This window comes from Hyla sarda, chromosome 5, assembly GCF_029499605.1.
Source record: "Hyla sarda isolate aHylSar1 chromosome 5, aHylSar1.hap1, whole genome shotgun sequence".
NCBI classification, from domain to species: domain Eukaryota; kingdom Metazoa; phylum Chordata; class Amphibia; order Anura; family Hylidae; genus Hyla; species Hyla sarda.
The window spans coordinates 262882134-262906217 of NC_079193.1; the positions used below are offsets into that span (position 1 = coordinate 262882134).

A 24084-nucleotide genomic window follows, 5' to 3' on the forward strand; every position below is an offset into this window, starting at 1 on the left:
ACTGGAGTTAAAAAGTAAAACAGTTATATTTTTACAGTTCATATAGAAATATGACATCATCAGGTAATACATCAGATATATAATAAGACAGCCCAATCACAAGGCCAGTTTTTTGGGAAAGTATGTTGTCATGGTACAGTAACTATAAAAATGCATCTACTCTTAGCATAAATATGACAATTAGTTCTGCCAATATAGAAGGTTTAAAGGGGTACTCCACTGCCCCAGCATTCAGAACATTTTGTTCTGAATGCTGGGTGTGGACGGCGGGGGTTGTGACATCACGCCACACCCCCTCAATGCAAATCTATGGGAGGGGGCGTTTTGGCTGCCCGTGACATCACGAGGGGTGTGGCTGTGACGTCCCGACCCCCGCAGCCCATACCCAGCGTTCAGAACAAAATGATCTGAACTCTGGGGCAGTAGAGTACCCCTTTAACAGTCCCCCTATGGAGTAATAAAGCATGTAAGGTGGTACCTCTATCAAGTAGTGATATAAAGTGAGCACATATACTACAACTACTTTCTCTCTATATACTGCATATCTAAGTTTTCTTTTTCTTCTTTTACATTGTTTATTATTATCCGTAGAGCAGTTCAATGTCTTTTTCCTGGTGTGTCTGAGCAGCTGTTATTAGGGAATCGAAGAAGACTTCCACTTATGCCTCTTCTTAAGACCATCAATACCACAATAAAACATCTGAGCTCTTGAACTTATTCCTTGCAACACTCTGCCTGACTAATGACCTTTAATCTTAACCCTCTGTGCTCTTGTCAATATTAAGTTAGGTAGCATATGTTACATCTGAAATCCTACCTTTTCAAATGGTGAAGTAAACGTAAAGGGTCTGCTATCGTCAATCATGAGCAGATGCTTAAGGGAAGCCATTCATTCAAGTTTGTCATAAAATTTTCTGTAGGAGTGTAGCTACAGGGGCTTTAAAGGCAGACATATCTGGGCCCTTGTGCCAAGAGTGACTCATATAACCCTTTTCCACATAAGATACATAAGATTACTAGTTTTAGAAATAGCACAATGTAGGCAAGGGACCCCCTTTACAAATTTTACATTAGGACCCAGGAGCATCAAGGTATAACTCTGTGTTGGCCTCGCTAAACATAATAAACCTTAAGGGTATGTTCACACGTGTGTATTTTTACTGCAGATTTGCTGCTGCAGATTTTGTTGCTCATTGACTTCAATGGGTTGCAAAATATGCTACAGCAAGTCTGCACGAGATCTGTAGCAGAAAATACACGTGTGAACATACCCTAACTGTGCACTGTTGGCAGGACAGCTAACCAAGGTTCTGAATTGTACTATGATATCTAGCTTTTCAAGTTTCTCAAGTTTTGTGAGTTGCAAGTTGAGGCCTCCATGGATCAAACTTGTTTTTCCAGCACATCTCACTAATACTTGATCAGATTGGAGTCCAAGGGAACTAGATGACTAAATCAAAACATTAAACTCATGTTCCCCAAACCATTTCTGAACTAGTGTTGCTAGTGTTATATAGCACTATATATTCGTAATTACGAATATTCGTATTTTTTTTTTCCAGTACACATCACAGTGATCACTCCTCTGCTTCCAGCTTGTGTGGTGTAAAGAAGGCTGTAATACTACTGTGTGAGACTGGTGTGCGAATTTTCGCATATGTGAAAATTTGCACATGCTAATTTTCGCATATGCAAATTTTCGTATACACTAATTTTCGCATACGCGAATTTTCGCATATGCGAAAATACCACGAGAATATTACGAATATGCAAATATTCGCGAATATTGGATGAATATTCGTCCATATATTCGCGAATATTCGCGAATTCGAATATTGCCTATGCCGCTCAACACTATTCTGAACAATTTTTGTAGCTGTGCAGTTTATCCTGCTGGAAAGGGCCCCTGCCATTAGGGAATATCACTGCCATAATTTTTAGGAAGGTTATCTACGTCAAAGTAATATCCACCTAAATACTGGGACTCAAGGTTTCCTAGCAATATATTTTCCAAGGCATCACACTGCCTCGGCTAACTTGTCTTCATCCTCTAGAATATCCTAGGGCTATTTCTTTCCCATGTACGCACCTGGCTGCCACCATATAAACATAATTCATTAAACCAGGCCCAGTTCTGAAGTGCCCATTGTAGGCAATTTCAGCGGTGATTATAGGTGAACATAGGTACTCTGACACCTTTCTGTCATAGTCAGTGTTTACTTTTTTACCATTGTAAACTACAGTAGCAGTTGTACAGTGGGGCAAAAAAAGTATTTAGTCAGGCACCAATTGTGCAAGTTCTCCCACTTAAAGGAGTTCTCTAAGCTAAAACCTTTAACCCCCGCTGTGCCCGGGCTGTAAAACTATACATAATAACCTTTCACTTACCCCTTTCACTTACCTGCCTACGATTCCCTGTTGTTCCGATATCGCCGTCCCGTTCTCCGGTCCCGGTCTCTTCCACTTCCTGTGGGTCGGTGACTTCACTCTGCGCTCAGCCTATCAGCGGCCGCAGCAATGTCCCGTCGCGGGTGCTGATAGGCTGAGTGCAGAGTGAAGTCACCAACCTGCAGGAAGAGGAAGCTGACAGGGACCGGAGCACAGGCGGCGATATCGGAACAACGGGGGATCGTAGGCAGGTAAGTGAAAGGTTATTATGTATAGTTTTACAGCCCGGGCACAGCGGGGGTTAAAAGTTTTAGCTTAAAGAACTCCTTTAAGATTAGAGAGACCTGTAATTTTCATCATAGGTGTACCTCAACTATGAGAGACATAATGAGACAAAAGAATCCATAAAATCTGATTTTTAAAGAATTTATTTGCAAATTATGAAGGAAAATACGTATTTGATTAATAACCAAACCAAATGTTTTCTGTAAGTCTTCACAAGGTTTCACACACTGTTGCTGGTGTTTTGGCCCATTCCTCCATGCAGATCTCCTCTAGAGCAGTGATGTTTTGGGGCTGTCGCTGAGCAACACGGACTTTCAACTCCCTCCAAAGGTTTTCTATGGGATTGCGATCTGGAGATTGGCTAGGCCACTCCAGGACCTTGAAATGCATCTTATGAAGCCACTCCTTTGTTGCCAGGTGGTGTGTTTGGGATCATTGTCATGCTGAAAGACCAAGTCACATTTCATCTTCAATGCCCTTGCCAATGGAAGGAGGTTTTCACTCAAAACCTCACAATACTTGGCCCAATTCATTCTTTCCTTTACACGTATCAGTCATCCTGGTCCCTTTGTAGACAGCTCCAAAGCAAGATGTTTCCACCCCCATGCTTCACAGTCGGCATGGTGTTCTTTGGATGCAACTCAGCATTCTTTCTCCTCCAAACACGACGAGTTGAGTTTTTACCAAAAAGTTCTACTTTGGTTTCATCTGACCATATGACATTCTCCCAATCCTCTTCTGGATCATCCAAATGCTCTCTAGCAAACTTCAGACGGGCCCGGACATGTACTGGCTTCAGCAGGGGGACACGTCTGGCACTGCATGATTTGAGTCCCTAGCAGCTTAGTGTGTTAATGATGGTAGCCTTTGTTACTTTGGTCCCAGCTCTCTAGAGGTCATTCACTAGGTCCCCCCCCCGTGTGGTTCTGGGATATTTTCTCATCGTTTTTGATCATTTTGACACCTTGGGGTGAGATCTTGCTTGGAGGCCCAGATCGATGGAGATTATCAGTGGTCTTGTATGTCTTCAATTTTCTAATAATTGGTCCCACAGTTGATTTCTTCACACCAAGCTGCTTGCCTATTGCAGATTCAGTCTTCCCAGCCTGGTGCAGGTCTACAATTTTGTTTCTGGTGTCCTTCGACAGCTCTTTGGTCTTGGCCATAGTGGAGTTTGGAGTGTGACTGTTTGAGGTTGTGTACAGGTGTCTTTTATACTGAAAACAAGTTCAAACAGGTGCCATTAATACAGGTAACGAGTGGAGGACAGAGGAGACTCCTAAAGAAGTTGTTACAGGTCTCTTTGAGTCAGAAATCTTGCATGTTTGTAGGTAACCAAATACTTACCATATATACTCGAGTATAAGCCGAGTTTTTCAGCACGATTTTTCGTGCTGAAAACACCCCCCTCGGCTTATACTCGAGTGAACTCTCCATCCGCAGTGGTCTTCAACCTGCGGACCTCCAGAGGTTTCAAAACTACAACTCCCAGCAAGCCCGGGCAGCCATCGGCTGTCCAGGCTTGCTGGGAGTTGTAGTTTTGAAACCTCCGGAGGTCCGCAGGTTGAAGACCACTGCGGCCTTCGACATCATCCAGCCCCCTCTCACCCCCTTTAGTTCTGTACAGTACTCACCTCCGCTCGGCGCTGGTCCGGTGCTGCAGGACTGTCCGGTGAGGAGGTCGTCCGGTGGGATAGTGGTTCCGGGCTGCTATCTTCACCGGGGAGGCCTCTTCTAAGCGCTTCGAGCCCGGCCCCAGAATAGTCACGTTGCCTTGACAACGACGTAGAGGTACGTTCATTGCCAACGTACTTCTGCGTCATCGTCCAGGCAATGCCTCTATTCTGGGCCCGCAGCGCGGAGAAGAGGCACCCCCGGTGAAGATAGCAGCCCGGAACCACTATCCCACCGGACGACCTCCTCACCGGACAGTCCTGCAGCACCAGACCAGCGCCGAGCGGAGGTGAGTACAGTACAGAACTAAAGGGGGTGAGAGGGGGCTGGATGATGTCGAAGGCCGCAGTGGTCTTCAACCTGCGGACCTCCAGAGGTTTCAAAACTACAACTCCCAGCAAGCCCGGACAGCCGATGGCTGCCCGGGCTTGCTGGGAGTTGTAGTTTTGAAACCTCTGGAGGTCCGCAGGTTGAAGACCACTGCGGGCGGATTATGACAAGAGGATGATGAAGGGGGGGTGTGGGATGATGACAAGAGGATGATGAAGGGGGGGTGTGGGATGATGAAGGGGGGTGTGTGGGATGATGACAAGGGGATGATGAAGGGGGGTGTGTGGGATGATTACAAGGGGATGATGGAGGGGGTGGAGATGATGACAAGGGGATGATGAAGGGGGTTGGGGATGATGAAGGGGGGTGTGTGGGATGATGATGAAGGGGGGTGGGGATGATGACAAGGGGATGATGAAGGGGGGTGGGGATGATGACAAGGGGATGATGAAAGGGGTGGTGTGGGATGATGACAGGTGATGATGATGAGGGTCTGGATGATGACAGGCGGTGATGATGATGAGGATGTTAATGACGGGGGTCTGGATGATGACAGGGGGGGATGATGTATTTCCCACCCTAGGCTTATACTCGAGTCAATAACTTTTCCTGGGATTTTGGGTTGAAATTAGGGGTCTCGGCTTATACTCGGGTCGGCTTATACTCGAGTATATATGGTTTCCCACCATAATTTGCAAATAAATTCTTTAACCCTTTCCCTCTTTGGCGATTTTTCATTTTTGCACTTTAGTTTTTTCCTCCTCACGTTCTAAAAATCATAACACTAAAACATTTTCCACCTAAAAATCCATATGAGGGCTTTTTCTTTGCACCAACAATATTACTTTGTAATACCATTAATAATTTCACTACAAAATCTACGGCGAAACAATAAAAAAAATAATTTGTAGGGCAAACTAAAAAAAAGCAATTTTTTAATTTTTAGGCTAAGTTTCTACTTGTTTTTTTTAAACGGCAAGAAAAACACCAATTCTGCCGCATGGCGTTTTTTTGGCCAAAAAAAACGCTGCGGCCAGATGTTAGCTGTAAGTCAATGAGAAATCACTAAATTCTTATTCCACTTGGCGTTTTTCACTTAAGCATTTTTTAATCCTTTTGGCGTTTTTTCACTCTTTTTTGGCGGTTTTCAGTTCCTTGGCGGTTTTCCAAAATCACAGCATGTTGAGCCACTGGCGATTTTTTTTGTCAAAATCGTGGCGTTTTTCTCCCATAGAAGTCTATGGGAGTGAAAAAACGCCAAGAAAAATGATATGTGGGTTTTAACTTTGGCGTTTTTGCAGGCGGTTTTTAATCTTTTTTGGACTTTAGCGATCCAAAAAAGTGATGGAGATACCTTTTTTAATAAAATTTCGTAGGGTACTATTAAAATAAATGAATAAAAAAGATACAGTAGTGAAGGAAACAATTGTATCTAACAAAATTTATATTTTTTATTATAACATTTTTATTCATTTTTAAGCACGGATCAATTTATGTGGGCGAGCGGGGACCTAAAAATGTATCCGACAATAATAAAAATGTAGTTTGTGTGTGTGCTTCACTTTTTTTTTTTTTTTTTTAAGGTAATACTACTACTCCCAGCATGCAACACACTGTTCCATGATGGGAGTAGTAGTGCCTGTACTAATAGACCGATCGCCCATTGCAATATTACTGTATAATGTATTGATGCGGTCAGACGCTCTTCTATGGTTTTATTTAAACTTTATGTTCAGTTTTTTTGCAATGTCATAGCCCCCATAGAAGACTATAACATTGCACACACTGATTTCCTACACTGATCACTGCCATGCAAAAGCATGGTATTGATCAGTGTTATTGCCACTCGACTGCTTCTGCCTGGATCTCAGGCACGGAGCAGTAATTCGGCAATTGGACAGCGAGAAGGCAGGTAGGAATCCTCCTGGCGTCCTGCAAGCTGTTTGGGACGCCGTGATTTCACCACGGCGGTCTTGAATAGCACCACTGAGCTAACCGGCAATGTTTACTTTGGTTTTAGATGCGTCGATCAAGTTTGATCGCCTCGTCTAAAGGGTTAATGCAGGATATGAGCCCGATCGGCGATGTCTGGCATTAGCCGTGGGTCCTGGTTTCCTATAGCAACCATAGCAACCAGAACCCACCGTGTATGATGCGTGCTCACCTGCTGAGTGCGTCATACCTAGTGAGCCGCAGATGGACGTTAATGAACATCCATTTGTGGCAAGGGGTTAAAAATCAGACAATGTGATTTTATGGATTTTTTTTCTCATTATGTCTCTCATAGTTGAGGTATACCTATGATGAAAATGACAGGCCTCTCTCATCTTTGTAAGTGGGAGAACTTGCACAATTGGTGACTGACTAAATACTTTTTTTGCCCCACTGTATAGTGATATTGAACCAAATGTGCTTTCCTTTGCTTTTCTCATGCATCAATAAAAATTTGGAGCCAGCACCTTATCTCCTGTTCGCTGGTTGTCTTGCCTTTGGATAACTTGTGGTGATGTAGGCTCTAACTATTAGATACTGAACTCCACATTCACCATCAACTAAACCTGTCGGTTGTTGAAAAAAGCTCTGACTTAGTTGTCTGGCATCATAGTTCAAAATATGTCAAAGTTGCTCAGAGCCTTCTTAGCTAGTGTCATGCAGGGGTCTAAGCCTAGACTGTTTACATGCATCCAGAGCCTATGTGCCTTCTTCAGAGGTTCCATGCTGTACCTTCACTCTTATCTTTGACCACCTATAAAGTTCTCAGCAGCTATCCTTTGGGGAAATACTTGTATTTTTGTTATGTACACAGATCTGCTTTCCCCCCTTTCCTTTAGCTTGCCATCATCACCTCTACATAGGTAACGTATAAAATATGGTACCGGGACACCACAATATTATAATACTTGAGCCTTAGAAAAATAGAAAAAAACGATACTTACCCACTACCAGTCCTCTGCTGGTCCAGCTACAGCTCCCATTTTTCTTTTTGTGCTTGATTCTGAGACAAGCACTCAGAGCAGGACCTGCCAACTCAGTCAGTCACTGGGACACCACTGTGGACAGTGATGGGCTGAGCAGGCAGGTCCTGTTCTGAGTATTCATCACAGAAGCAGGCAGAAGAGATGAGCAGCAGGTGACCAGAAATACCTTTTTATGTCATAATTACTATAACCTTGAAATCCAAGAAGCATTTTACTATGGCCTGTGTTTTAGCTTGTAATACAGTATACATTCATGATCCTTTCCACAGAAATACAGAATTAGAAACTAAAGGACAAACCTGTAACATGACATAATCACTCTGTTGAGAAAGTGTCCAGTGAGCTGATAACACACTTTCTGCTCCATCTAAGGCATCTGCTTACTCTGTGCTTGCCTTGAGGACACCTGCGTTACTCTGAAAGGTGCAGCACCAAACCCACAATTCCCATCTGCCACAGGAGTATTAATTGTCCTTGTTGTTGGTTTGCATGTCACTGCTAGCTTGAGAAAGGCTGCCAGCTGAAACGTCACTTCTGATGTCAGGTCAATAAATCCTTTTCACTTTATTTTTGGAGTGCCGCAGCATTTTTGTATTTGGTGTGGATTTTTGTACATGCCCTTGCACCCACTGCTTTGCACATTTTGGTTGTACTGCTCCACTGTTTCTGTATATATATATATATATATATAAATATATATATATATATATATATATATATATATATATATATATGAAAATTGAAGCAATAAGCAAAACAAAACAGTAGATGTGATGTTTGATATAGACTCCATTGAGTGAGTCGAAACGTAGCACCATATGGGTGAATAAAGGATTTTTTCTTCTTCTTGAAACTGCTGGAGTGCCACTGTTTGCTTCCTATTTAATTCCTGATATATATATATATATATATATATATATATATATATATATATATATTTAGTTGGAAAGAAAACATCTTAAAACGTAATGGCGTTTTTTTCAGGGTTCTCGACCAACATATGCTTCCTCCTATACCAAAATAGGAAAGGCAAAACTGTTGTGTTTCTTAATGTACAAAGTAAAAGAGTGGTGTGAAACGGATCCTTTACAATAAGCAGAGATTGTTTTGCCCATAGCAAGCATTATTTATATAGCCAGCCAAATTATGCTTTCTTATTTTTATTTATATGGTTAGTAAGTGATTTATATGAGAGCATATCAGGCAATATTGAAGTAGAAACAATGGCACTCATCACAAATAAAAGGCCCTTAAGGGATTGTGCCATCAGAATGACCTATTGTTCAAATCAAGTTTAAATTTTCTAAGAATTTTTGGTGACATTCTATTTTCCATTTTACTATCTATATTAAAAAATAATATTGAGATTTTGCAGTTTTCATTCTGGCCACTAGGCCTAAAACAAAGCTGAGGAGGAGGATACTGTAAAATGATCAGTGCAGAATTACAGTAAAAGGTGTATATAAATGAGGCACTATCAGCTCAGCCTTCCCCTTCCCCACCTCTAAAACAAATCACAGAGTATACTCACAAGCCTCCCGCATTCAAAGACTAGAGTCTGAGATGTCCATTGTGTCTATGCTCATTGGATTTAATGTACAGGGTGGGCCATTTATATGGATACACCTTAATAAAATGGGAATGGTTGGTGATATTAACTTCCTGTTTATGGCACAATAGTATTGTTACGCCGAGCGCTCCGGGTCCCCGCTCCTCCCCGGAGCGCTCGCTACACCTTCCTCACTGCAGCGCTCCGGTCGGTTCCACGGACCCGGGGCGCTGCGATACTGTCTCCGGCCGGGATGCGATCCGCGATGCGGGTAGCGCCCGCTCGCGATGCGCACCCCGGCTCCCGTACCTGACCCGCTCTCCGTCAGTTCTGTCCCGGCGCGCGCGGCCCCGCTCCCTAGGGCGCGCGCGCGCCGGGTCTTTGCGATTTAAAGGGCCACTGCGCCGCTGATTGGCGCAGTGGTTCCAATTAGTGTTTGCACCTGTGCACTTCCCTATATCACCTCACTTCCCCTGCACTCCCTTGCCGGATCTTGTTGCCTTAGTGCCAGTGAAAGCGTTCCTTGTGTGTTCCTTGCCTGTGATTCCAGACCTTCTGCCGTTGCCCCTGACTACGATCCTTGCTGCCTGCCCCGACCTTCTGCTACGTCCGACCTTGCTTTTGCCTACTCCCTTGTACCGCGCCTATCTTCAGCAGCCAGAGAGGTGAGCCGTTGCTAGTGGATACGACCTGGTCACTACCGCCGCAGCAAGACCATCCCGCTTTGCGGCGGGCTCTGGTGAAAACCAGTAGTGGCTTAGAACCGGTCCACTAGCACGGTCCACGCCAATCCCTCTCTGGCACAGAGGATCCACTACCTGCCAGCCGGCATCGTGACAGTAGATCCGGCCATGGATCCCGCTGAAGTTCCTCTGCCAGTTGTCGCTGACCTCACCACGGTGGTCGCCCAGCAGTCACAACAGATAGCGCAACAAGGCCAACAGCTGTCTCAACTGACCGTTATGCTACAACAGTTACTACCACAGCTTCAGCAGTCATCTCCTCCGCCAGCTCCTGCACCTCCTCCGCAGCGAGTGGCCGCTCCTGGGATACGCTTATCCTTGCCGGATAAATTTGATGGGGACTCTAAGTTTTGCCGTGGCTTTCTTTCCCAATGTTCTCTGCATCTGGAGATGATGTCGGACCTGTTTCCCACTGAAAGGTCTAAGGTGGCTTTCGTAGTCAGCCTTCTGTCCGGAAAAGCCCTGTCATGGGCCACACCGCTCTGGGACCGCAATGACCCCGTCACTGCCTCTGTACACTCCTTCTTCTCGGAAATCCGAAGTGTCTTTGAGGAACCTGCCCGAGCCTCTTCTGCTGAGACTGCCCTGTTGAACCTGGTCCAGGGTAATTCTTCCGTTGGCGAGTATGCTGTACAATTCCGTACTCTTGCTTCAGAATTGTCCTGGAATAATGAGGCCCTCTGCGCGACCTTCAAAAAAGGCCTATCCAGCAACATTAAAGATGTTCTGGCCGCACGAGAAATTCCTGCTAATCTACATGAACTTATTCACCTAGCCACTCGCATTGACATGCGTTTTTCCGAAAGGCGTCAGGAACTCCGCCAAGATATGGACTCTGTTCGCACGAGGCGTTTCTTCTCCTCGGCTCCTCTCTCCTCTGGTCCCCTGCAATCTGTTCCTGTGCCTCCCGCCGTGGAGGCTATGCAGGTCGACCGGTCTCGCCTGACACCTCAAGAGAGGACACGACGCCGTATGGAGAACCTCTGCCTGTACTGTGCTAGTACCGAACACTTCCTGAGAGATTGTCCTATCCGTCCTCCCCGCCTGGAAAGACGTACGCTGACTCCGCACAAAGGTGAGACAGTCCTTGATGTCTACTCTGCTGCTCCACGTCTTACTGTGCCTGTGCGGATGTCTGCCTCTGCCTTCTCCTTCTCTACAGTGGCCTTCTTGGACTCTGGATCTGCAGGAAATTTTATTTTGGCCTCCCTCGTCAACAAGTTCAACATCCCGGTGACCAGTCTCGCCAGACCCCTCTACATCAATTGTGTAAATAATGAAAGATTGGACTGTACTATACGTTTCCGCACGGAGCCCCTTCTTATGAGCATCGGATCTCATCATGAGAGGATTGAACTTTTGGTCCTCCCCAATTGCACCTCGGAAATTCTCCTTGGACTTCCCTGGCTTCAACTTCATTCCCCTACCCTGGATTGGTCCACTGGGGAGATCAAGAGTTGGGGGTCCTCTTGTTCCAAGAACTGTCTAAAACCGGTTCCCAGTAACCCTTGCCGTAACTCTGTGGTTCCTCCAGTAACCGGTCTCCCTAAGGCCTATATGGACTTCGCGGATGTTTTCTGCAAAAAACAAGCTGAGACTCTACCTCCTCACAGGCCTTATGATTGCCCTATCGACCTCCTCCCGGGCACTACTCCACCCCGGGGCAGAATTTATCCTCTCTCTGCCCCAGAGACTCTTGCCATGTCCGAATACGTCCAGGAGAATCTAAAAAAGGGCTTTATCCGTAAATCCTCCTCTCCTGCCGGAGCCGGATTTTTCTCTGTGTCCAAAAAAGATGGCTCCCTACGTCCATGCATTGACTACCGCGGTCTTAATAAAATCACGGTTAAGAACCGCTACCCCTTACCCCTCATCTCTGAACTCTTTGATCGCCTCCAAGGTGCCCACATCTTCACTAAATTGGACTTAAGAGGCGCCTATAACCTCATCCGCATCAGAGAGGGGGACGAGTGGAAAACGGCATTTAACACCAGAGATGGACACTTTGAGTATCTGGTCATGCCCTTTGGACTGTGCAACGCCCCTGCCGTCTTCCAAGACTTTGTCAATGAAATTTTTCGTGATCTGTTATACTCCTGTGTTGTTGTATATCTGGACGATATCCTAATTTTTTCTGCCAATCTAGAAGAACACCGCCAGCATGTCCGTATGGTTCTTCAGAGACTTCGTGACAACCAACTCTATGCCAAAATTGAGAAATGTCTGTTTGAATGCCAATCTCTTCCTTTTCTAGGATATTTGGTCTCTGGCCAGGGACTACAGATGGATCCAGACAAACTCTCTGCCGTCTTAGATTGGCCACGCCCCTCCGGACTCCGTGCTATCCAACGCTTTTTGGGGTTCGCCAATTATTACAGGCAATTTATTCCACATTTTTCTACCATTGTGGCTCCTATCGTGGCTTTAACCAAAAAAAATGCTGATCCCAAGTCCTGGCCCCCTCAAGCAGAAGACGCCTTTAAACGACTCAAGTCTGCCTTTTCTTCGGCTCCCGTCCTCTCCAGACCTGACCCTTCCAAACCCTTCCTATTGGAGGTTGATGCCTCCTCAGTGGGAGCTGGAGCTGTTCTTCTACAAAAAAATTCTTCCGGGCATGCTGTCACTTGTGGTTTTTTCTCTAGGACCTTCTCTCCAGCGGAGAGGAACTACTCCATCGGGGATCGAGAGCTTCTAGCCATTAAATTAGCACTTGAGGAATGGAGGCATCTGCTGGAGGGATCAAGTTCTCCTGTTATTATCTACACCGACCACAAGAACCTCTCCTACCTCCAGTCTGCCCAACGGCTGAATCCTCGCCAGGCCCGGTGGTCTCTGTTCTTTGCCCGATTTAATTTTGAGATTCACTTTCGTCCTGCCGATAAGAACATTAGGGCCGATGCTCTCTCTCGTTCCTCGGATGCCTCAGAAGTTGAACTCTCTCCGCAACACATCATTCCACCTGACTGCCTGATCTCCACTTCTCCTGCCTCCATCAGGCAAACTCCTCCAGGAAAGACCTTTGTTTCTCCTCGCCAACGCCTCGGAATCCTCAAATGGGGTCACTCCTCCCATCTCGCAGGTCATGCGGGTATCAAGAAATCTGTGCAACTCATCTCCCGCTTCTATTGGTGGCCGACTCTGGAGACGGATGTTGTGGACTTTGTGCGAGCCTGCACTATCTGTGCCCGGGATAAGACTCCTCGCCAGAAGCCCGCTGGTTTTCTTCATCCTCTGCCTGTCCCCGAACAGCCTTGGTCTCTGATTGGTATGGATTTTATTACTGATTTACCCCCTTCCTGTGGCAACACTGTTATTTGGGTGGTCGTTGATCGATTCTCCAAAATGGCACATTTCATCCCTCTTCCTGGTCTTCCTTCTGCGCCTCAGTTGGCTAAACAATTTTTTGTACACATTTTTCGTCTTCACGGGTTGCCTACGCAGATTGTCTCGGATAGAGGCGTCCAATTCGTGTCTAAATTCTGGAGGGCTCTCTGTAAACAACTCAAGATTAAATTAAATTTTTCTTCTGCATATCATCCCCAGTCCAATGGACAAGTAGAAAGGATTAACCAGATCTTGGGTGATTATTTGCGACATTTTGTTTCCTCCCGCCAGGATGACTGGGCAGATCTCCTCCCATGGGCCGAATTCTCGTATAACTTCAGGGTCTCTGAGTCTTCCTCCAAATCCCCATTTTTCGTGGTGTACGGCCGTCACCCTCTTCCTCCCCTCCCTACTCCCTTGCCCTCTGGTCTGCCCGCTGTGGATGAAATTTCTCGTGACCTTTCCATCATATGGAGAGAGACCCAAAATTCTCTCTTACAGGCTTCATCACGCATGAAGAAGTTCGCGGATAAGAAAAGAAGAGCTCCCCCCGTTTTTTCCCCTGGAGACAAGGTATGGCTCTCCGCTAAATATGTCCGCTTCCGTGTCCCTAGCTACAAGTTGGGACCACGCTATCTTGGTCCTTTCAAAATTTTGTGTCAAATTAATCCTGTCTCTTATAAACTTCTTCTTCCTCCCTCTCTTCGTATCCCTAATGCCTTTCACGTCTCTCTTCTCAAACCACTCATCCTCAACCGTTTTTCTCCCAAATCTGTTCCTCCCACTCCTGTTTCCGGCTCCTCGGACATCTTCTCCGTCAAAGAAATTCTAGCATCTAAAAAGGTCAGAGGGAAAACCTTCTTTTTAGTGGATTGGGAGGGTTGTGGTCCAGAAGAGAGGTCCTGGGAACCTGAGGACAATATCCTGGACAAAAGTCTGATCCTCAGGTTCTCAGGCTCCAAGAAGAGGGGGAGACCCAAGGGGGGGGGTACTGTTACGCCGAGCGCTCCGGGTCCCCGCTCCTCCCCGGAGCGCTCGCTACACCTTCCTCACTGCAGCGCTCCGGTCGGTTCCACGGACCCGGGGCGCTGCGATACTGTCTCCGGCCGGGATGCGATCCGCGATGCGGGTAGCGCCCGCTCGCGATGCGCACCCCGGCTCCCGTACCTGACCCGCTCTCCGTCAGTTCTGTCCCGGCGCGCGCGGCCCCGCTCCCTAGGGCGCGCGCGCGCCGGGTCTTTGCGATTTAAAGGGCCACTGCGCCGCTGATTGGCGCAGTGGTTCCAATTAGTGTTTGCACCTGTGCACTTCCCTATATCACCTCACTTCCCCTGCACTCCCTTGCCGGATCTTGTTGCCTTAGTGCCAGTGAAAGCGTTCCTTGTGTGTTCCTTGCCTGTGATTCCAGACCTTCTGCCGTTGCCCCTGACTACGATCCTTGCTGCCTGCCCCGACCTTCTGCTACGTCCGACCTTGCTTTTGCCTACTCCCTTGTACCGCGCCTATCTTCAGCAGCCAGAGAGGTGAGCCGTTGCTAGTGGATACGACCTGGTCACTACCGCCGCAGCAAGACCATCCCGCTTTGCGGCGGGCTCTGGTGAAAACCAGTAGTGGCTTAGAACCGGTCCACTAGCACGGTCCACGCCAATCCCTCTCTGGCACAGAGGATCCACTACCTGCCAGCCGGCATCGTGACAAGTATATGTGAGGGGAAAAACTTTTCAAGATGGGTGGTGACCATGGCGGCAATTTTGAAGTCGGAAATTTTGAATCCAACTTTTGTTTGTTCAATAGGAAGAGGGTCATGTGACACATCAAACTTATTGGGAATTTCACAAGAAAAACAATGATGTGCTTGGTTTTAACATAACTTTATTCTTTCATGAGTTATTTACAAGTTTCTGACCACTTATAAAATGTGTTCAATGTGCTGCCCATTGTGTTGGATTGTCAATGCAACCCTCTTCTCCCACTCTTCCCACACTGATAGCAACACCGCTGCATCACCAAAACTGCAGTTTTTTTATGCAAAAAATTGCTAAAAATTTCAGTTATTTTTTTCCAATGTCGTTTTTTTTCAGACATTTTTCATTTTAGTTTTTTGTCCTTGCTACAGAAAATACTATTATGTAATTTCTAACAAGCCAAAAATGAACCAGGTCCAAGAAATGTGTGAAAAACATTCCACAAAATAGACTTTTTTTTATTTTTTTTTTGCTGCAAACAGCCAAAAGGATGGACCTTGCAGTGGAACCGAATATAAAAAAAGGGGGTGACCAGGACTTGTGTTTGGTGTTGCAGAGCCACCTTCAAGTCAAAAGGACCAGCTGCATTATTAGACAATTTACTGGGATTGACATTTAATACCAGACTTAGCCCATTGATAAATTTCATATCTGATTCATAGAAATTTAGATTAGAGGATTTCCATATGTTAAGTTGGTCGTCTCCATTAGCTCCCTATAAAACATTTTAATCATACATTATTTGGTAAATGGAACAGTATTAAAGGGGTTATCCAGGAATAGAAAAACAGAGCTACTTTCTTTTAAAACCAGCTCCCATCTGTGTCCAGGTTGGGTGCGGTTCTGCTGCTCAGTTCCATTGAAGTGAATGGAGCCAAGTTGTAAAACTACACCCAATCTGGACACATGGAACTGTTTTTGAAATAAATTTGCTTTGTTTTTCTATTCCTGGATAACCCCTTTAAAGGGGTATTTCGGGCAAAAACATTTTATCCCCTTGGATAGGGGATAAGGGATAAGATGTCTGATCGCGGGGGGCCCACCACTGGGACCACAGCGATCTCCCTGCAGCACTCGCATTCTATGCAGGAGCTGCGTCACCAGTTTCGGAAACCTCCGGGTTTCTGGGAGTGGGGACGTGATGTCATGCCACCCCCCCCCCCTCCATTCATGTCTATGGGAGGGGGCATGACGGCCATCATGCCCCCTTCCATAGACATGAATGGAGGGGGCGTGGCATGATGTCATGTCCCCAGTCCCGGCAACCTGTATTATATATATTAGTTAGGGTAAAAAATTGCGGCTTAAATAAAAAATCTCATTTCTATAAAACACATTTTCTATTTTCCATTTTTACTGGAACAATATTTAATTAAATCATTAATGTGTATTTTTGATAAAGGACAATAGAATCATTATGCAGCATTTGTAGGGCTGATAAGTGTGCTTAAAGAAAAACTGTATTTTTGTTATTTAAAGAAAGATATCCTTGAAGCATATAAGATTGCCTACTTATCACAGTTTGAGGAAGCTTTTGAAATTAGCCTCCTGTAGGTGGCTTTTGACTTCCCCGAATTGTAATCATTAATGAAGAAAATGTGCGCTCAACATCTGACATACAGCAGTACCAGATTGAAATCATCCAATGTTAATTGAAAGTCCAGCCCAACATTATTTGTATGAAAAAATGTATTATCATGCTGTAAGTACAACTTCTTTAGTAGATATATCTACTTTAGCAAATAATAAAAAAAAATATTTGGAATATATTGAATATGTATCCTATGGTTCAAACATTATTAACAGTTTTATAGTGACACAGATCACATTAACATCTATAATGGCGATAAACGCCTAGATGGCAGACACTGGTTTCCCTGTTCCACAACTCTCTACAAAAAAGCAAGAATTTAATGTATCTACAAAAATAAGCACAAGCTATGTAAGTATGCATTTTTACAACATAACCTCTAACATAAATGCAATACTTCTCGTACACCTCGTGGGGAATCCAGTGGGCGCTTCCAAGTTTACTATCATAAAAAGGTCTCAGACCAAATATGCTAAGACTAGATACCAACTCTACGTTGTGATAAACAGTGGATTAAAATCAGCACTGAGTATATAAATGTACTGGGTAGCTCATCTTCATTTCATGATGAATGGAAAGTGAACCTACAGCAAACCAAAGGAATCAGCCCTCCAATTGACTCCTTCCTCTTATTTACTTTACTTTAAGTACTTTATAATCCTTAACTCTCCAGTGCCTTGCATAAGTATTCACCCCCCCCCCCCCATTGGAATTTTCAACATCTTGCTGTGGTATAACCATGTATTCACTCCTTTTTTTACTGTAAAATCCCTATCAAAGATCTGGTGCGGCCAATTGCTTTAACAATTCGCAATAGCAAGTCACAAAATAAGTAAATAGAAATAAGAATCTGAGTACAAAAATAACTGTTCTGTGGAGGCTTCAGAGTTCGCTAGAGAGCATTATTGAACAAACATCAGCATTAAGACCAAGGAGCACACCAAACAGGTCAGGGATTAAGTTGTGGAGAAGTACAAAGCAAGGTTAGGTTATAAAAAAAAAATTCCCAAGCTTTGAACATTACACAAAGCACCAGCATTACAAAATGGAAAGAATATGGCACATCCGCATGCCTACCAAGACTAAGCTATCCACCCAAACTGAGAAGCCAGGCGAGGTGAAAATGAATGAATGAGAAACAACAAAGAGGCCAATGAGGAGCTGCAAAGATCAGCAACTGAGGTGGGAGAATTTGTACACAGGACAACTATTAGTGGTGTACTCTACAAATTGGGTCTTTATGGAAGAATAGCAAGAAGAAAGCCATTGCCACAAGCCTTATGGAAGACACAACAAACAGACACAGCAAACCAGGTGCTCTAATCAGGTTTTACATGCACCAGGATGGGCATGTTGTGGCTCTATTCTCTACGTATCCTCCTCTGGGCGATGCAGGGCAGCTCTGGTCTCCAGGTTCTCCCTGGTATAATGGTGCATGTTAAGCCCATCACAGTGCCCTTCTAGGGTACAGATACCACTCTCCCTCCCCTTTATCTCTACAGTATATGCATGTAATACTTTCCCTCTGTACTACTCTACAGTCCTGTTTCATCCCTCTACAACCGATGTCACTCCTGTACTCTTCTACAGTCCTGTCACCTATCTACACTCCTATTTCACCCCCTGTACTACTCTACAGCCCCTGTCACCCTTTACACACCTATGTCTCCCCTGTACTCCTCTACAGTCATAGGGAGCTGCAATAGTGCTGACAATTGTTCAATAATTACAGAATTATTTTTTTTAATTTTGTTTTTGTGGAAAAATCTGCTGTTCTAAATACAATTGCACTTCAAGGTTTTCCACATGCATGTGCTTTCTAAACACTTTAAAGCATGGTTTTATGTATTTAAATAAATATTATTGGGGAAGGGTGAACTAAGGCTGAGTTTACACCACAATTGTTTCACCTGTGGCACATATATTTTGGTATCCTGTCAAAATTGGAAACTGATGATTACAATCACAGGCTCCACAGACTTCAAAGGTCATCTACTGGGACCATATCCCAGATGATAGAGGCTTCAGCTATCATCTGGGCATGAGGTCAAGTAAGTGGCTGAAACTGGGCCTAGTCCATCTATAGATTGTCCTCACCACTAGTATCAGTGGATGTAAGAGCCTTACAACTCTTTGCTATCCCATTTTTGTCCCCTGGTGAACCTGGTAACACTCAGGGAAGACTCATTGGGATGTTTTTTATGCATACTGGAATGATGTATATTGATTTTTGGGCACTTGTTTTGTTGCAGACTACTTTTGTGACTATATAGACCTTTGACTGTTGGAAATCTACCTTGTCATAGTGGCTTTTTCTTGTGGTAAGTCTATTGTCATTTGTATTTTTACTCTTTGTATTCATCTGAAATTTGTGCATTTCTTTTAACATATTTTGAGTAAAAGTTACATTTTATGGTATGGGGTATGGTACAGTACTATGGTTCACTGCAGCTTTCCCTGCAGCGACACATTCCTCAATCTCCTTAGCTTGTCCTCTTTCCCCTAAATCCTCCCTCAGAATTTTTTTTTGATACTGCCAGGAGGTCTGGTTTCTAAGGGCCCCAATGCAGGTGACTCATTAGCCCTAGGGTTAAAACAGCCTTGGGCTGCTGCCTAGAGCTAACCCGTATACATTTCCATACTCCAGGTTTCCTAGTAGGTCTGAAAGGCTTCATTTGGTGTTTGGGATAAATTGGAGGGACAGTAATCTGTGTTACCAGGAAGCTGAAGATCAAAGTATAGTGTGAATATACGGCATGACACAAATGGGTTAATGCTATGCATGGGTTAGTTTCTGTTCCAAGCCTGTACTATCTTGTAGTTTTGTATTCAGAAAGGATAGTACAGTATGCAAAACAAGCGTGTGCTCCGAGTAATGAAGAGTCTGTCTGACAGGCAGTCTTTATTGCCCTCTGTGCATTATGGTAACCATGCATGATTTATACTCTGGACTATAAAGGGAATATGGGAAAGTTTTTAAGCCCAGAATAGACTTTACTTAGTAAACCCATGAGCTTTTCAGTCTATTATGTAGAGTTATAGTGTTACATAGAGTCTTATTTATTTTGTTTTCTTTGTATGTATTACATAATCGTACCAAAATATATAACATTGTGTTATAAGTAAAGTCTCTATCTCCTTCTTTTCTTATGGTTGTTGTTCTGTACTATTGTACGTCTGTGAAACTAGGTATATGAATATAACATTGTCAAATATATATTCTAGGTGAAAGACATTAAATAAAAATCAGGTGCTTCATTTCAACCAAAGTTTAGGCTGTGCTGTTCTATGAAAAGAAAATTCAGAGAACAAACAAGATGATAGTTTTCCCATGTAGAATGATTTCTAGAACCCTTCGAAAATTACATACTCTTCTTTCCCTTTTTACAAATATGCCAAGATTAATTTTATGCTCTGCAGAGCACAGCTAGTGAGACAGCGAAGCAGAGTGACATTTCACACAGCCTGAGTCAACTCACTGCTATGCCTGCTGGGAAGCAATGCACAAGCTAAAACTGTAGCACAGAAGTCCACGACTGGTGATCAAAATAGGTTATATAAGCATTTCTCAAGCTCTTCTCCTTTTGTTACAAACAAAAAGAATGGCGCTTCACCATCACTCAGCCAAAATGTTTTCTGCTCACACCCAGTGAAATAGAAAGCTCTCAATATGGCACAGTGAACAAGATAGGTAATAGCCATCAAAATCTGAAGGTTTTACTGTCTGCCTTGCTATGTACACATCTAGAAGAGCTTCATTTATATTTTAATGGTGCCTATGTGGATCATAGATGACATCATTAGATTTACTTGCAGTCAGTATTAGTACATTGCAATATCGACAGCTGAATCAAATGGCAAACTCAACCAGCTACATCTGTGAAAGAGCTCAGTGCCCTGAGTCACTGAACCAATGAGATTGATTATCTAGTCTGCAAGGTTTAATAGGATAAAAGTTGACTTCTGCAGAAACAAATTACATTGCACTTCCTTGTGTACATGGCTGATTGTTAAGTGAGCTTAAAGGGGTACTCCGCCCCTAGACATTTTATCCCCTATCTAAAGGATAGTGGATAAGATGTCCGATCACGGGGGGGGGGGCCTGCGGCTGGGGTCCCCCGCGATCTCGGCTGTGTCACCCCAGACATCCGGTGCACGGAGCGAACTTCGCTCCATGCTGGATGACTGGCGATATGGAGCAGAGGCTAGTGACATCACGGCCACACCCGCTCATGATGTCCAGCCACGCCCCCTCAATGCAAGTCTATGGGAGGGGGCATTACAACTGTCACGCCCCCTACCATATACTTGCATTGAGGGGGCATGGCTGTGATGTCACGAGCTGGACGCGGACGTGACGTCACGAGCCTCCGGCGCTGCACCCGGTGCTCTAAACAAACGCCGGGTATAGCAGGAAGATCGTGGGGGTCCTTTGGATAGGGGAATAATATGTCTAGGGGCGGAGTACCTATTTAAGTGTGTGAAGCTACAAAAACAACTAAAGCAGATATGTCATCTATGTAAGGACAGCATAAGAGATGAGTGAATCGAAGCTGACAAACCAGAATTTTTTACGAATTTCATTAAATATTCTATTTGCAACGAATGCGAATATCGCCGCGATTCTATGACACAAATCACTTCATTAAACTCCATTTACTGCGGTCCAGGCTCCAGGGCATCTAAAATGGTGGATCCACATGTCAGTACATGGGGCAAGGAACGCTGGGAAGGCGGGAAGGGAAGTAGGCGGGATAACTCTGAATCACATGCAGGATGCAGCCTATCAGCAGCCAGTCACCCCTGTGATGTCACAGCCCTATATATTCGGCAGCCATTTTGCGGCTCGTCACATCATTCATTACACTGCATAAGGATAGGATGGACATCACTGTGTGTGTATGTGTTACACAGAAAAGCTCATTCAAGCAACGTTTAACATCCTAGTCACATCAGCATTCTGTGGACAGAGAGCAGTGTTTTTTTCACTGAAAAGGATTTTTACTGCAGCCATTAACCTCCCAGTCACTTTCTTCGGCATAGTATTACAGAGAGGGGCAGATAGATGTGTGTTGCCTCATACATTTCAACAAGCTGCCTCAACTTCATAAGCCTTAGCAGAGGAGGCAGGAATAATTTTTCAACGCAATTCTTCATCTTTGTTCCACAACAAATCATCTGCTGGTAATACTAGTTTGTAGATGGTATAATACCCAGCAGTCCATTCCTAATAGTCTTTGACAGAGTGAAATTTTGTGTTTAGTACTCAGCTTTTTTTGTGCTGCAACACTGTTGTTTACTGCTGGTGTTGTGCAAACATACGTTTTTTTAAGCGTACTGTACCGCATTTTTCTGCTCTCATAAGTGCATACCACATACGTACATCTAAGTAGAGTACTATTTTGTACCTCTTAATCTGTCAAGGGCCTACATACTGTGAAAGTCCAGGCAAAAGTAATCAATGGCTGGTGTTTTACTAAAATACTTTTTTGTGAGCATACTGTACCGCATTTTTCTGCCCTCATAAGTGCATTCTACATTTCTACATCTAAGTGTAGTACTATTTTGTACCTGTTAATCTTTCAAGGGCCTACATACTGTGAAAGGACAGCCAAAAGTAATCACCGGCTGGGGTTTTACTCCAATATGTTTATTAACCCCTTGGGGACGGAGGGTTTTTCCAGTTTTTGCACTTTTGTTTTTCCTCCATACCTTTTAAAAATCATAACCCTTAAAATTTTGCAGCTAAAAATCCATATGATGCCTTATTTTTTGCAGTACCAATTCTACTTTGTAATGACATTTTACCCAAAAATCTATGGCAAAACGGGGAAAAAATCATTGTGCGACAATATTGCAGAAAAAATGCCATTTTGTAATTTTGGGGGCTTCTGTTTCTACGCAGTACATTGTAAAAATGACACCTTATCTTTTTATTCTGTAGGTCCATACGATTAAAATGATATCCTATTTATATAGGTTTGATTTTGTCGTACTTCTGGAAAAAATCATAACTACATGCAGGAAAATTTATACGTTTAAAATTGTCACCCACCGCACCACTCTGTCACCGGGTCACTTTCAGGACTCCTGATGCAGCTGCTACCACCTCCAGGCTGTCTCATTCAGCCACTATATTGTCTCTTCTCATGCTTCAGCCAACTCCAGGCTGTGCCATTCAGCCACTATATGGTCTCCTCATGCTTCAGCCACCTCCAGGCTGTGCCATTCATCCAATATATGGTTTACTGATGCTTCAGCCAGCTCCAGTCTGTGTCATTCAGCAACTATATGGTTTAGTGATCCAATAATAGAAGTAAAGATATCACACTCACCCACCAATTTTGTGTGGTAAAGAGGTTTTTATTCCAAAATGTACATCTGGACAAAAGCAGGCATGTGGTGTGGAAGAGAAAAAAGACAAGCGACCAGTTTCGCGCCAGGAAGTGCTTTCTCTGGCTTGCCATTCAGCCACTATATGGTCTCTTCTCATGCTTCAGCCAACTTCAGGCTATGCCATTCAGACACCATATGGTCTCCTAATGCTTCAGCCACCTCCAGGCTGAGCCATTCAGCCACTATATGGTCTCTTCATGCTGCCACAAACTCCAGGCTTTGCAATTCAGCCACTATATGGTCTCCTCATGCTTCAGCCACCTCCAGGCTGTGCCATTCAGACACTATATGGTCTCCTCATGCCTCAGCTACCTCTAGGCTATGCCATTCAGACACTATATGGTCTCCTCATGCTACAGCCAAATCCAGGCTGGGCCATTCAGCCACTATATGGTCTCCTCACGCTTCAGCCACCTCCAGGCTGTGCCATTCAGACACTATATGGTCTCCTCATGCTTCAGCTACCTCCAGGCTGTGCCATTCAGCCACTATATGGTCTATCCATGCTGCCACAAACTCCAGGCTGTGCAATTCAGACACTATATGGTCTTCTCCTACTGATGCCACCTCCAGGCTCTGTCATTGTACTGCCATGTGACTCCTTGTTAGATTTGGTCCTTTGTACCCACACACCGGTGCCAGGGACACTAAAACTTGGGAGTTAAAATTTCAATTTCAAAATCCTCAATTTCAATTTACACATCCTAAATTTCTATTTAAAAATCTTAAATTTCAATGGTCTCCTCAAACTTCTTCCAACTCCAGGCTGTGCCATTCAGACACTATATGGTCTCCTCAAACTTCAGCCAACTCCTGGCTGTGTCATTCAGCCAATATATGGTTTACTGATGCTGCTGGGCCTGGGTCTGGGCCTAAAAATTTTTTATGGTAGCACTAGTTACCCTAAATCTTCAATTAAAATTTCTAAATTGATCTTTTAATCTTAGGGATTGTGAAGCCCAAGTGTCTACTCATGCTTCTACTAACTCCAGGCTGTGCCATTCAGACACTATATGGTCTCCTTATTCTTCAGCCAACTCCAGACTGTGTCATTCACCCAATATATGGTTTACTGATGCTG

At 44.3% G+C, this 24084-nt stretch overlaps 1 protein-coding gene across 4 annotated transcripts in view; it reads left to right on the forward strand.

Moving 5' to 3' along the window:
- Positions 1–24084, forward strand: part of DLGAP1 (DLG associated protein 1) — a 668048-nt gene that overhangs the window by 48010 nt on the left and 595954 nt on the right. The window contains exon 2 of one of the 4 annotated variants that reach the window (XM_056521639.1): positions 18860–18928. The exons of the other annotated variants lie outside the window; for them this stretch is intronic. The gene's annotated coding sequence lies outside the window, so the exon portion shown is untranslated. The remainder of the gene's footprint in view (positions 1–18859; positions 18929–24084) is intronic. 4 annotated transcript variants of the gene reach the window in all.